This window comes from Chelonia mydas, chromosome 12 (genome assembly GCF_015237465.2).
Source record: "Chelonia mydas isolate rCheMyd1 chromosome 12, rCheMyd1.pri.v2, whole genome shotgun sequence".
Taxonomy (NCBI): Eukaryota; Metazoa; Chordata; order Testudines; family Cheloniidae; genus Chelonia; species Chelonia mydas.
The window spans coordinates 19,093,315-19,107,730 of NC_051252.2; the positions used below are offsets into that span (position 1 = coordinate 19,093,315).

Here is a 14,416-nt window from a genome sequence, read left to right on the forward strand (position 1 = left end):
TGAGGCCCCAATCCTGCAATTGATTGTATGCTGACAGACTGCTGTGCCCAAAGGGAGCTCCAGTGAAGTCATGGTGCCTGGGTGACCTGCCTGCACTCTACCCATTGCAAGATCACAGCCTAAGAGCTCCCCCAACCCAAAGATAAGATGATAAAACAAACTAGTAGAGCAGTCATATTTCACATGAGCACCTTATTTATTTTTAAAGCTTGTTTGCAGACTAACCTAAAACTGGCTCTCTACCTAGCCAGTACTTATTTCTTCTCTTCAAAATTTCAAACATTTTGTTTGTTTTTACCATTGCCTAATTCATTATTTTTTACCACTGTGACAGAGTTTGATTACTCATGTTGATTAGTGACCTATTCTACGGGTAGTTCCTGGATTTCAGTGAGATTAACTGTGCAGCATGGTGCTATTCAAAGTGAAGGCGTGTCAGCATCTATCTCACTGTTCGTCTCTTCATCTGCCTTTATTTGTTTAATTCTCTTACCCTACCCTGGTCCATTTTCCATTTCTGTCTTGCTTCAATCCTTGGCATTTATTCATTTCCCCCTTGCTACAGCATTTTCAAATTTATTTTGTTTGAGAAAACAAGTAAACTGAGAAGTGGAGAGAAACACCTAGCTCTGCCAGAATCCGGACAGTCACTTTTGTCCAAGGAAGTACATGTGAGAAAAAACAATTCTTTAGAGTAAGTCTGGGTGTACCTAAAGCCTGAATTATAAAGCCATTTTTGTTCAAAGCTGGGTCAAATTGTAATTAGTTAAAATTGGTGTAACTCCAGATTAATACCATACAGCCAATAGTTTTCTAGATTTACATTGGTGTAATTAAAAGGCATTTAACCCTATATTGGAAGTAGCTGTTTGGTTCTGAGCTGGTCAAGACATGAGTCAACATTCATTTGTCAAAAAGTCTAAATATTTATCTTCAATAGCTTCTGTCATATGCCAAGAAGTATGGATTGCATATACCGTAGTAAGCTTGTGTTCTTACTTGGGGTCCCACAGATTGTGAGTTTGATTGTTGAATGTAAAGTATTTTCCTCAGCACTGATTTCAAAGAGCATGATACAAAATATGGTCAGTAATTACCTATGTTTAGTGTGATTTTTCACTTCTAAATTTCTCCAAGCAAAGAAGGGCAGGGGCAATTTTTATAACCATGTCTATAACTTCTGTCGTCTTAACTGGATGTTAAATCTTAGGGGCTTAAAGAATGGCTTTTTTCCCCTAAAGAGATTCAAGATGTCTAAACTAATCTTCTGCTAATCCTCTCGTTATCCCAGAGAGTTTATGAAAGCTGTGAATTAAATATTACTGAACACGTGTCATTATAAGAGCAGCATGTTATTGAAGAAACCTTGCTATTAGTGTGCTTCAGCTATGGGTATTGATTTCAACCAATTCGCCACAGCACCATTTAAAAAAAAAATTCAGTTATTCTCCGTATGAGAGATCTGAGGTGTCCATCTTGACCTTAAGGGTACGTCTATGCTGGAATGAAAGACCTGCGGCACGGCCACAGCTGGCCCGGGTCAGTTGATTCAAGCTTGTGGGGCTATAAAATTGCTGTGTAGATGCTGAGGCTGAAGCCGAACCTCTGGGACCCCATGAGGTGAGAGGGTCCCAGAGCTCATGCTCCATCACAAGTCTGAATGTCTACATGGCAGTTTTACTGCCCTGCAGCTGGAGCCCCATGAACCCAAGTCAGCTGACCCAGACCAGTGGCTGGTGTTTAATTGCCTGTGTAGACATAACACTAGAAGCTTAAAAGTGCCCTTTCCAGGCTTGTGAAGAGTGCTAGAAATGAAAGAAAACTTAAAGTAGAAGGACCTTTTACAAAGATGATCTAAAGAAAAATACGTTTACAAAATGTTTTGAAAATAAGTCATCGTATATACTTCACAAACTGTCTCATTGTTATAATAGCCCAAGATAAAAAAACAACCCTGAAAATCCATACATGTTAATTTCTTGAGTATTCAAATAGTGAACTTATCACTTGAACAGTTTATACAGAAGAGCTTACAGGATAGGAATAGGAATGGTTTGCTGAATTAGGGCTATGGGGCATACAGGTGCATGTAGGGTTTGTGGTATTTTGTGTCTAGTTTTTAGTCTTAGTGTCGGTAAAATTATCAAGTATCAAATTTGTGGCTGTATACAGAAGCGAGCATGCTTCCATCTGATTTTGTTCAGGCAGTTTGACACATCTTTAATATACTCTAACAGCTGTCAAATAAAGTACAAAATTGTCTGTGAAATTTGTTTTTAAGTGTATAAATTATTTGCCTTAGTTTGAAAGTAAATAATATGTGACTTCTCTCCATTTAATTCTATCTCCAGTGTTGCACATTGCTTATTTGTGTGTATAAATGTGTACGTTGGAAACACCAAGAAAATGAAAATATTGTGAGATTAGGGCTTGACAATGAATTTTAACAGTTTTTAATTGAGCCTTCTGTTTGAGTTTGTTTACTTTTGAAATGTAGGAGAATACTGATGGGCATTGCTTTTGTCCTTTCTTCATTGCCATTCCCTATTGTGCATAAAACATAGTCATGTTAGTATCTGCAGGGGAGGGTGGACTCATTCTGATGTAGATGCTCAACAGAAGGACAACTAATTGAAACCAAAGTTATTTCAGTTTTTTTTACACAATTGCTATAGTGATGATATGGCTTTCATTGCACTTGCACTATATGAGAAGCATGGTGCAGTTCTTTTGGGAATGTCACCTCTGAAATAAAAAAAAGCTATCAAGACTATATGTTAATTGCGGATGTAATTGAAAATTCTCTTCTGATGCAAGGGAATCAGTTCCAGTAATCCTGTGTGTGATGGCTTTGCTTTTATTTAAGCAATTGTTGACTAAAGTGAAGGTTGAAGCAATCACATTCTTATGATCTGTGTTTTAAGCTTTATAAAATTAAAATATGAACAGGTTGGGACTTTTATTTCAGAAGAATGTGTACACACAGGAACTTTAGGACTTGATCTAGTGCCTATTAAAGTCAGGAAGAGTCTTTCCATTGACTTTAAATGGGAGCTGGACACCCAAAACACATTAATATTTGATAGAAAAGCTTCTTTTCAAACCTCTTAAGCGTTAAGGTATATAACTTTAAAACTAGGTAGTCTGACTTTTTCATTCAGAAGATATAAATTGAACTATCTGGTGACAGATGTTAGCTAAAAATGGCTGGATATTTCTGGGCATTATAGCATTAGACAACACACTATTTTAAAAGTTTGACTGTGTGGTTGTCCAGCATGAAAAATTATTAAAGGTGCAGAAACATGGAATGCAAGTGTGTCAGCTCGAAATTTCTGAGGGAGGAAGTATGTGATCAACCACTTGAGTCAGAAACTCCAGCTTGATAGTCATTGCCATTCTCTGGTGGCCCAAATGGAAAATAGGTATGATAACAGAGCAATAAGCTATGACAGTGAGTGCAAACCTGACTCCATTGAAGCCAATAAGTGTTTGTCATTGAGTACAATGGGGCCAGTATTTTGCCCAGTGTGTATTTCAAGGCTGCTATTGCATGCCTGGGGAGTGCTTTGTGTGGTATATCAATAGTCTACTAATGTACACCCTTTTACCGCTTACTGCTTAGTGTAGGGTGACTCCTTGATTTTTACATTTCACTTTCTAAATAAATCTTACTCAAAAATATTTTTGTGAAGCTGTATCTAATGTATTCCACTATGAAAAGAAATTTCCTCGTAAAAGGTTAAGAGAAAATAGAAGAAAAGGCATTTCTAACCTTTCCCCGTAACTATTTTGAATATATTTATTGTCTTATATATTTTTGTAACACTTCTCCTCAATCTTTCTTGTTAAGGGTTATTTGAGCCCTTGCCTCCCTCCTTTCCACTGACGACCCAAAGGCTTAGTTGAAACAAGCTGCTGAAAGATCAACTTAATTTTTTCTGTTAAAAATCATTTAGATTCTTGAATAGTTCCTGGTGTAGCTTTTGTACCAGAAAGTGGGTTAAAAGTGTCCTGTAGGTGTGTTGGCCACCATCTGAGCCAACACACCAGCGATTGAACCAGGGACCTCCAGAGCTAAAAGCATGAGCTGCTGTAGTTTGAGCTGAAGAGCCAATGGTTTGCATCGGGGGGTCTGTAACAATTCATACTCTCTGCAGATCAGCACAGCGGGGGACCTGTAACACACATTTGCCAGTGGGTGGGTTCGGTTAAGACTATAGGTCTAAACTTTAAGCAGTACTAGAAATCTTGGATGTCACAGTTGTTGGGTGCCCAAATTGAGACATTTTAAAGGGGCCTGATTTTCAACAGTTGGGTGCTTAGTACTTTCTAAAAATCAGGTCCTCTTAAGGTGCTGGCCACCCCCAATCACTTGTCCTTTTAGAAAACACAGGCCATGTGGCTCATAAACTCTGAAAGAGTGCTGACTACCTGTATCACTGCTGTAAGCACGTATGTATGTTTTGTGCTCCTTGCTCCTGCCTGCACCACGGTATGCCCGAAGGACTGCTAACTACTGGTGAAAGGACAGCTTTGTCCTTTGAGCGAGGAGACCGTTTACATTGTCCCTTTTTCTTCTTCAGGCTGTCATTTCTTCCCCCACAGCTGCCTCTCTACCTCCCGTTCTCACAGGGTGCCTTATCTTTGACCCTCCATTAACATTTCCCTCTTCACACACTGAATATAGTGGATGCAGGGGTTTTGTGTATGAGAACTTGGGGTTCTGTCTGGAGTGCACCATAGGGAGTTCTGATTGGAGCTGAGTAAATAACTGTTCTGGTGGGGGTTTTCACTTGCTGTCAGATCTGAAAAATCAGAAACAAATTGGTTGGACCTGGACCGAAACTTTACACATTTTTGATGAATCAATCAATCTAAATACATACATGTGAGGTTGAACAAAACATCTTGTTTCTGGCATTTTTAACAATAAAGCAAAGGAAATAAAGGGCTGGATTCACAAAAACGAAAGAGGTGGTGGTAATGGCACTCCCTTTATGTCCAGTAGCTTACTTGTTAGGCTATTGGTAGGGCCCTAACAAATTCATGGTCAATTTCACAGTCATACCATTTAAAAAATCGTAAATTTCATTATTTCAGCTACTTAAATCTGAAATTTCAGTGTGTTCTAATTGGAGGGGTCCTGACCCAAAAAGGAGTTGTGGGGGGTTGCAAGGTTATTGTAGGGGGGGTTGCGGTACTGCTCCTTCAAAGCTGGGCAGTAGCAGCCACCCTAACTTCTGCGCTGCTGCTGGCAGGATGCTGCCTTCAGAGCTGAGTGCCGGGCCACTAGCTGCTGCTCTCCAGCCACCCAGCTTTGAAGGCCACAGTGCAGAAGTAAGGGTGGCAATACCACAACCCCCTAAAATAACCTTGCGATCCCCCTGCAACTCCCTTTTGGGTCAGGACCCCCAATTTGAGAAACGCTGGTCTCCCCTGTGAAATCTGTATAGTATAGGGTAAAAGCACACAAAATCCCAGATTTCACGGTGGGAGACCAGATTTCATGGTCCATGATGCATTTTTCATGGCCACGAATTTGGTAGGGCGATAGCTATTGGGAGTCCGCACCACTAGATGTTTTGGTTTCAGTGAACTGTTATACCAATTGTTACATTATTTAGGGTTTGTCTTCCTTATTGGAAAAGAGAAATTAAGAATTAAAGTGGTGACGCTATTCTTTAAGTTGTTAAGCTGAAATAGTGCATGAGATGCTGACAGCATGACCACTTTAAGTGACTGCAGTTAATTGCTTTCAATTACTATTGTATACATGTAGTTATTGCAAATACTTTTGGTGCTTTATGACAATTAAGTACATAAATTGTGTTTACTATTTTCCACTAATTATTCAGTTAGAATCCACCTTGACTCTAGTGGGCTTTTGGGTCATGCTGTAATAGAAATAAAATGGAACTGGAAGATGGGGGGAGGAAAGGAACTTTGTAGTATTAAACTAGAACATAATAAGGTTTATATTTTCATTTCCCCTGTATTCAGGATCTGCTCTTGTGCCTTCCTCAGCGGCCACTATTCAGAGCCATGCTGAAGTACAGCCTAATTACTGTCTCTTAGATCTTTACTTTTCAATTTGATAGGCATCCTCCTAATGCAGATCACTCATGTTTCCATTTATTGTACTGAGGACACCATTATCCTGCTATGTTCAATAAATTAAGCAACTTAAATCTAAAACATACGAGCCACTTAAAACTGGAAGTCTCTGAATGGAAGTCTGTAATGAACAATGCTAGTTAGGCGGTCGAACAAGTCTGAGTTTATGATCATGCTATTTGGTTTGCTTGCTATTGCAGATTTGACTTGCTTTTTCTTCCATATGCTTTTCACTTCTACGTTTTACTGACAGTGTTATAGTGCTATTTTGATTGCTGCCTGTTGATCATTTTAAGTGGCTTAATTCCTAGATTAATATGGTGCTTCTACTGCATCGCCTTGTTAGATATTAGCAAGAGCAGCAACAAAAAATTAGTGACCATAGATGAGCCGAGGCCACAGATGATAGACGTTTTGGAACTTTCATCCGTTTCACTCTTTCCAGGGGCTTTGGTATTATAGAATATTTGTCCCTAACTACTTAGCATGACTGACTGTTTAAGCCCTTGCTCTATTGAATATACTTTTTCTTAGGGGGAAAAACTATCATGTAGCATGGAGGGACATGATTTTCAAAAGTGATTGATTATTTTGGGTATCCAATCTGAGATTCCTTTAAGAGGCCTGGTTTTCCAAGAGTTGGTGCTTAGTACTTGCTAAAAATCAGGCCTCTTAAGGTCTCATATTGGATAGCCCAAAATAGAAGCATCCAAAATGACGAGTCACTTTTCAATATCTTGGCTTATATGTCTGTGAATCCTGTAATACAGCCTAACAGTTCAGCATTTATCAAATGTATTAGTAGTGAAGTTGAGGTATTTGGGGGGGTAGGTGGGAGTGCTGTGTTATCACATATTACAGGACATTGCTATTAAATCGTCTGACAACAGTTATGCTTATGGACCTGAAGTCTGACCTGCAATGCTCTCATGCCAAACTTTTCCCAGCTCTACGAAGTGTTTAAGTGAATGGTGATGCCTAGGACTACACTTAGGCAAGTACAGCAAATATTCACAAATAATTATTCCAATAAATCTATGCATTTGGCTCTACAGCATTTTTCATTCCTTTTACTAAATTTCTGCACAAGCAAGTGGTGTGAATACTTGTGCAACTATGTTAACATCATAAGTGTTTATGCAGCTGTATTGAAATCTCTGTGTGTTTGGGAGTCATATATGCAGGAACAATTCTCAGCAGTGCATACTCAAAAGAAGAGTCACAGTGACTAGTTCTTGAACAATCCATGCAAAACCAAACCTGCTGTAAATCCATAAATAACTTTGTATAAAGAATAAACACGTAGAAGCTAATGTCTGTTCGCTGAATTTGCAAACAGAAAAAGGAGCTAAATTCACTGAGTACTGTGCGCAGCACTGTTCACCACACTCAACTTGAAACAGGCTTAAGAGAGAGTTCTCTGGAAGAAAACAATTCACAGGTTGTGTGTGTCAACCTCTACAAAATGGGGGAAGGGAGGGAAGCACCTTGTGCATTAGATCATTTTTATCACAATATGGAAAGATTTTAGTATGCAGTCATGGAACATAATTACTGCACTGTAAATGCTTGTGACCCTCTCAAATTCACCTGCTAAACTTTACCAGAGGCATCTCAAATTCTGAATTTTTGATTTTCCAAGCATTCCTAACACCATATGCCTCTTTAAAAACATTTTTGTTTCAAAGAAAGCCAGAATTCCTTTGGTAAAATTTAAAATTTAAATTATTAAGAATAATCTTTTCACTGGTTTTTAAGGCATAAAAAAGCAAAATGTTACTTTTCCCCAGTATTATTTATTCGTATAACCACTTAACTATTTTCATACTGTTTTGTAGAATATGAGCTTATCATTGTACTTACAATAATGTTAGCTATTGCTTATATTTAGGTTTGATGGAATTCAATTTTCCTTTTTTAAAATGTTGACAGTTATTGATTTTTGTAAGCATTTTTTGCAGAGATTTAAATTTTCACAGTTGTGGAAAATTATGGTGGTGGGGTCAAACAATTATTTAAGGACAGTGAACACTGAGATTCAAAGAGTTAAAGGTTAACTGTTGAAACAAAATTTTTCAACATTTTGCATGTCAAAATAGGCAAAGTAAATATCCTTAAATCAAACTAATAATTCTCAAGAAGTATTTTCTTTCTTTGTCTATCTGTAGATCGATGATTATTGTTAGAAATATTTTTCATTGGTTTGTGTGTGTATGGTAAAATTGACATTTACCGACAGTTACCAATAAAAATCGAATCCTTCCATGCCTCCTTATATTGGGGGAAATCAAAACTACATGTTTATTTCATTTACATAAGTACAGGTTATAAGTGTGTGTGTGTGTGTATTTAACAATTTTTTTCAGCTCAGGGTGTGGAGTAATTCTTAGATGCTACCCTGTTCCTGACTGAGTGGGGAACAGAGAAGGAAAAGGGAAAGTTTCTAGCTTCATAATTGAACACAACTGCAGTCTCGTTACTCCTCTAAGTGCAAGACAGTACCCAGGTACTGTTGTGATAGTGCCAGAAGGCGGAGGCAAGGCCAAGGCGCTCTCCCCCCTTAATACACTGGCCAGCTGCCGAGGAGAGTTCACTTGGCAGCCTTTCAACAGTTGGCGCAATAACTGTACTCCTTCTGTTTGTCCTCCTCACATCACAAATCTTCATTCAGCTCCACATCACCTCCAACACATGGTTGTGCATACAAGACACAGCCCAGCTCTGAGCATTTAACATAAAATTCTACAGTCATATGAAGGGTTTTCCAACTCCATGCTGAAGTTTGTCCTGGCATAGCCCACTAAGCCTGCCCCAAGGCACCACAGCTTTTGACAATAGTCTGAAAAAAGGTGATTTGAACAACAAACTGCTTGTTGGTACAGATGTCTCTGTATAAGGAACTGGGCTCTAGTTTTTTTATATTTTCCTCAATATAAACTTAATGTATTGACAGTGAATGTTTGCACGACTTCATTGCCAAAATGTAGAACTTTTATTAGTTTTCTTCTTGTTAGTCTCATTGGGTGCTGTGCTTTGGGCATGGTGTGAGTTTTATGAAATAGACAACCATTGCAATTGCAGGAACCTCATGCCCTTCACAATAGTCGAGCTTTAAAACTATTCAACAAAGGCCAGCTTGTTTTAAGATTCTTCCCTGCCTCACACAGCTCCATGAGAGGAACATGGAAGAGAAGATTTTTGGGGAATTTGGCCTTTTCAGACAGGCAGCAGTATTCTCATTGTAGCTTTTGTGGACTTTATATATTTTGCAGGGACTGGAAGAAAAATACATGATTAAAAAAATTTGGGATAAATAGTAAGATGTTCTTTAAATACAGAAACAAAGAACCAGACAAGGAGTCCATGGAGTCATTAAGAGATCTGTTTTGAAAGTTGACAGCAGATGTGGCTGATATCGCTAAGAGCCTAAATTAATTCTTTACTTTATTATTCATGAAAATAGGTAATATGTTAGAGTTGGGGTAAGTTTTCTTTTGGGAGAGGTATAAAATGATTGAAAGAATTTTCATTGCTATTCAGGGCAGATAGTTAAGCAGTTTGAAAAGTTAGAACTGGTGAAACAGAAGGCTCAGACACATTTGTACAAATGCCCCAAATGAGGAATACAGTAAAACCTAGCCCTGTAGAAAACTGCAAATGGTTTGTAAATACCTTCATATTCACACATGAGATTTGCTATAATTTTGGCCTTAATAATCCTAAAGATTTTTAGGGCTTATAAATGACAGGACAAAATCAGACACTGTTTCTGTGTGGCCTAAAAGTTACTTGGCGTATAAACCTGAGATGTTGCCCCATGTGAAAAGAATAGTGGACCAACGTAAAGCTGTGTGAATAATGGATTTTCCAGTTTGCTGGAAATGGTAAATAAATAAATAATATATATAGCGTTTCAGGTTGAACAAAATGTTAAGTTTGACCTGAAATGGAACATTTTGTTTCAATTATCATTTAAAAATGTTTTGACTTTAAAATTGAAAGACACTTTGAAACAAAAATGTGTAATAGAAAAATGTAAATGATTCATTTTGAAAGTGTCAAAATGAAATATTTCGACTTTTTTTGTTTAACGTGAACAGTATGGTAAAACCAATATACCTTCACATTTCAGTGTTGCCAAAAAAAATTCTGCATTTTTGGCCAAAGCAAGTTTTTTGTCCAAAAAATGTTGCCCACTATTAGGCCAAATGAATTACATCCTGCCATTCTACTGGAGATAGCAATGGAAACACGAAAGCAATTGGTATGGATTACCCAAAAGCATGAGGCGACAGAGGGCTGGACAAGGAAGGAAATACTGCGGAACAAGAAAGGTGCCCAGTGTCTCTCTTAAATCGGGAAAGTAGTTGTTTATACAATTGATGATGCACAGAAAGCAGAAATAGCATGCATAATTTAGATTTCCAAAAAGTATTTGAAACAGAGACATGAAAATTATTAATTTATGCAGTCTGTATGGTACAGTGAGAGCCACTGAAATGAATTCACAAAAAGAAAAGGAGTGCCACAAGTACTCCTTTTCTTTTTGCGAATACAGACTAACACGGCTGTTACTCTGAAACCTGAAATGAATTCAGTTCTTAAAGGTGGGATGTGTAGGTTTTGTAACAAGTACAAATTTAGAATAGAATTAGGGCTTGTCTACACATGGGTTTTAAACCGCATTAAGTTGAGCTGATTTGGTTTAAAAAGGCTTGCAAACACATGACACAACCTGTCACTGCACATTAACTCTGTATTTATTGAGAACTCTGGAGTCCTCTTGCAAAGTGGACTAGGTTTGCTTCTAATTAAATTAATTCAGTCTTTTATTTGTGTTCATGCAATTGCTGCGCACCACTTTTTGCATGCTTCCAATGGCTATCCCACTGTGCATTGCAGGTCAACCATTACTGACCTACCCGTTTACTTGTGTTCCTGCTCTGTCCTGCTGTCGAGTTTCCAGGATAACCCTTCACCCCTTTAAAAGGTGGCACAGAGCCAGATTTTGCCCATTTGTTCCTGGATCCCACTGTATCATTACTCTGGTGAAACAATTGCGACAGCACTCCAGAAGCCCCACAAGATGCCTCATGCATATCCACCGTTTAACTGGCTAGGATTGTACAGTTATATTACATCTCATTCCAGATGCTGTTTTGGAGCCAGCTGCCGCATTCTCCCTCCCACCCAGGACAGCCAGCTAAACCCATTGGAGGATGAGCAGGAGGATGCTGGAGAGGAGCTTCCTCCTGAGAGCCAGGGTCTTTGTGAAGTAGAAACCTGACAATGGCCAGCTGGAAAGCCAGCCTCATCTTGCCCTTCAGCAATTGCCCCTGATTCCTGCCCTGCATTGGCTGAGCCTGAGCCCCAGCCAGAAACCCAGGCTGCGGCCAAAGAGTCAGATCCCCTGGAGGGAATTTTGGCATGTAAGAACCTATGTTTACAATTTTTACTGTTGTTGGTGGATGTGATCTAGGACCCACCCCCTTCCCCTTGTGCTGCTTCAAAAGGGTACCCTCTAACACGGGACAGTGACAGTCTGTACCCCCCCAGCCTCCTATAGTGGATTCAAATAATGAAAGCATTCATTTGTGTAAAATTCAACAGTTTGAGACCGTTGCTCACAGGAACAGAACTTTTGTAGTTTCCATGAGGTATAAATGCACACTGCACACCTGGTCAAGGCATAAACCGTTCTGCTGCCCACTGAGATACAAATGCCCTGTAACATGCATGGTAGCTGACAACCATTGTAGGACCCTATTTGTGTTTCTCTGCACTTCCTTCATGTCTTCAGGGTAGTTATAGCAGAATTTAGGACTGAGAAATAGCTGGATTTTGTTTTGCACATCACAGGGAATAGCTGTACACCTGTGTACCCTGGTATAGTCTAAAGCCCTTCTACTCCCACAGTGCCTCTGTGGGGACCATCCTGGTGAATAATTCCACAGCATCTCACTGGTCTGCCCTTTGCCTTTTTGAATAAGGCCATTCTCTGCCTCCCTACTCATCCGCCTCAGCATAACATCATCGAGAGTGAGAACAGCTTAAAGGGAATGTCAAGAAGATTTACACTCCAACACCATAGTAACGGGTCCAGCACACAAACAAAACTGCAAAAGCAAACCTGGAACATAGCCTGACTACTGCATCTGCTTTCATGCTGTTAGCACTGGGGTAGACTGAAATCCAAATGCACTCAGCATCTTCTGCATTTGCAGGCCACCTATCTCTAAGGTTTCCCCAAGAATGGGAAGAGTCTCAGGGAGGTAAGGTCACATATTGATACTAAAAAAAGCCATCATGACTTGTCTGGGATATGAACAATAAACAACTGTCCCCCACCCTTGCCCCCAGCCACAGCCCCTGCAACAGCCAGAACATCAAGGACAGGGCCTCTAATGCACTGCTGACAGGCTGGATGACCTGAGGGGAAGAAAAAGAGACTCGGGATGAGATGTTTGCAGAACTCATGGCAGAGTCAGAGGAAAACTAACTGGCTATGAAGTGGAGGACCCAGAGGGAAAAGAAGTGCACCTCTCCCAGAAGACTATGGCAATGGGTTTTGTTAAAACTGAAAGTGTTTGCTGTAAAAGGTCAGTTTTGACAAATTTCTTGGTTCATAAATTGTGGAAAATTTTTTGAAATTGTTGAAGGGTTCCATTTTGACATTTTCTAAACAAATAGGGGATTTTATTTCAGTTTGAAGTGACTTTTTGTTTCAAAATGTAAGCTAATTATGGTAAAATAATGTTTTAAAGGTTGAAATAAAAATGAAATGCTTTGATTGCCCCATACCAAAATTTATTTGGGTTATCTGTTCACAAAACTGTTTGTGATTTTGACTTTTTGTCCCAATTCACTATAGAGAAAAATTTTGAAATCTTGGAATTTTTCCAGGGATATGAGAAGAATTTTCAGGCCACCTCTAAGAACAAGCTCATTAATTACTGGAAATTTCCGTATCTCATTTTCCCCAATCTGAATTACTTTAATCAGATAGGCACTTAATCTTGTCATTATTAAAAGATGAATATTTTTATTTGGTTTTGTCTGTGTACTGTCCCTTACCATTTGTGCCTAGTTGAAATGTTTTTTTTGAAGGTGGGTCTACTGCTCACAAATATAGGTGCCCTTAGGGACAGAGACCTGTCATATACTGTACCTGACTCATTTTAGTAGGTTCCTACTATAGCACTTATTTAAATTTTATTACTTAATTATCAAAATAATACAGCACAAGTAACTCATGGGTTGCTGCACAGTCTCCTGTGGCCTCCTTCTTTCTGCTTCAACTAAAATTGCTTCTGGAGTTTGTCTCTCTGAATGTTTGCAAGACTGGCATTAATAGTGCTTTAGAAACTTTTTGGAGCGCTCTTCCTTGCTTTACATGCTAACAGCCCTAACTAATTGGAATGCTTATACAACAGGGTTCATTTAGCCTGTACTTAGAAATTCCTGACACTAAGCTGTGCCTCCTTGAAAATAAAGCAAGCTTTGGATTCTTTTACCACCTGCCAGTGTAAGGATTTATTTGAATAACTAAGCTGTCCAGGTTTTTAGTAGGATTTATATTGCCCCAAATCTTACAGGATGCATGAGGAATAACTTACTGATCCACCAAAACCTTTGGATACCTTAACATAACTCAAGGTTTATTTAGCATTTCTAACTTCATGCTTGAATCTTAATATATTGAGTAATACAGTGAGTAGTTTTGTGTATATTGTGTAGGTGAGAGTTCATCTTTTGCTTCATTTTGAAAGAATGATGCATGTTTAAAAAAAAAGATGTGCATGTCGCTGTTAAAGTGGAAAATGTTTCAAAACCGTTTTAACTCTGATAGCAGCTGCTAGTACACTCCTAGAAGCATGTAACTTCACTTAACAAAATGGATGTGAAAAATCAGTCAGGGAAAATAGGAACAAATTTGAATCCACACTTGATATTGGAACACATTTATTGTTTCAACAAATTTTGTTTTAAAATATGTATATTGCATTTTCTCATCCCTTTTAATTCTTTATTCTGTCTGGGGATGGAGTCAGAAATTGTTCCCATGGTATTTCCAGACTGATTAGAAGAATAAGGGCTGGAAATGTTACAGCAAAAAGGGTTCTCATGAGATTTAGCCCAAATTTGCAGACCTCTGATAAGCACCTACATTTCTGGGTGTTTGTTTGAACATAACCATACTGCCAGACCTCTTTAGATTCACCTGTCATGGGTTACCATTAAGCTTTTCATTTCCTTCATTCATATAGCTACAATTTCCCATCTTATAGAATGTCAGTGG

The 14,416-nt window shown here is 38.7% G+C and overlaps 1 long non-coding RNA gene across 1 annotated transcript in view; it reads left to right on the forward strand.

The window, feature by feature from the left end:
- The window catches only part of LOC122462559, a 197,332-nt gene extending 183,863 nt beyond the window's left edge, over window positions 1-13,469 (forward strand). The window contains exons 2-3 of the long non-coding RNA XR_006285187.1: window positions 11,269-11,546; window positions 12,478-13,469. This is a non-coding gene — a long non-coding RNA (uncharacterized LOC122462559). The remainder of the gene's footprint in view (window positions 1-11,268; window positions 11,547-12,477) is intronic.
- Window positions 13,470-14,416: the final 947 nt, after the last annotated feature.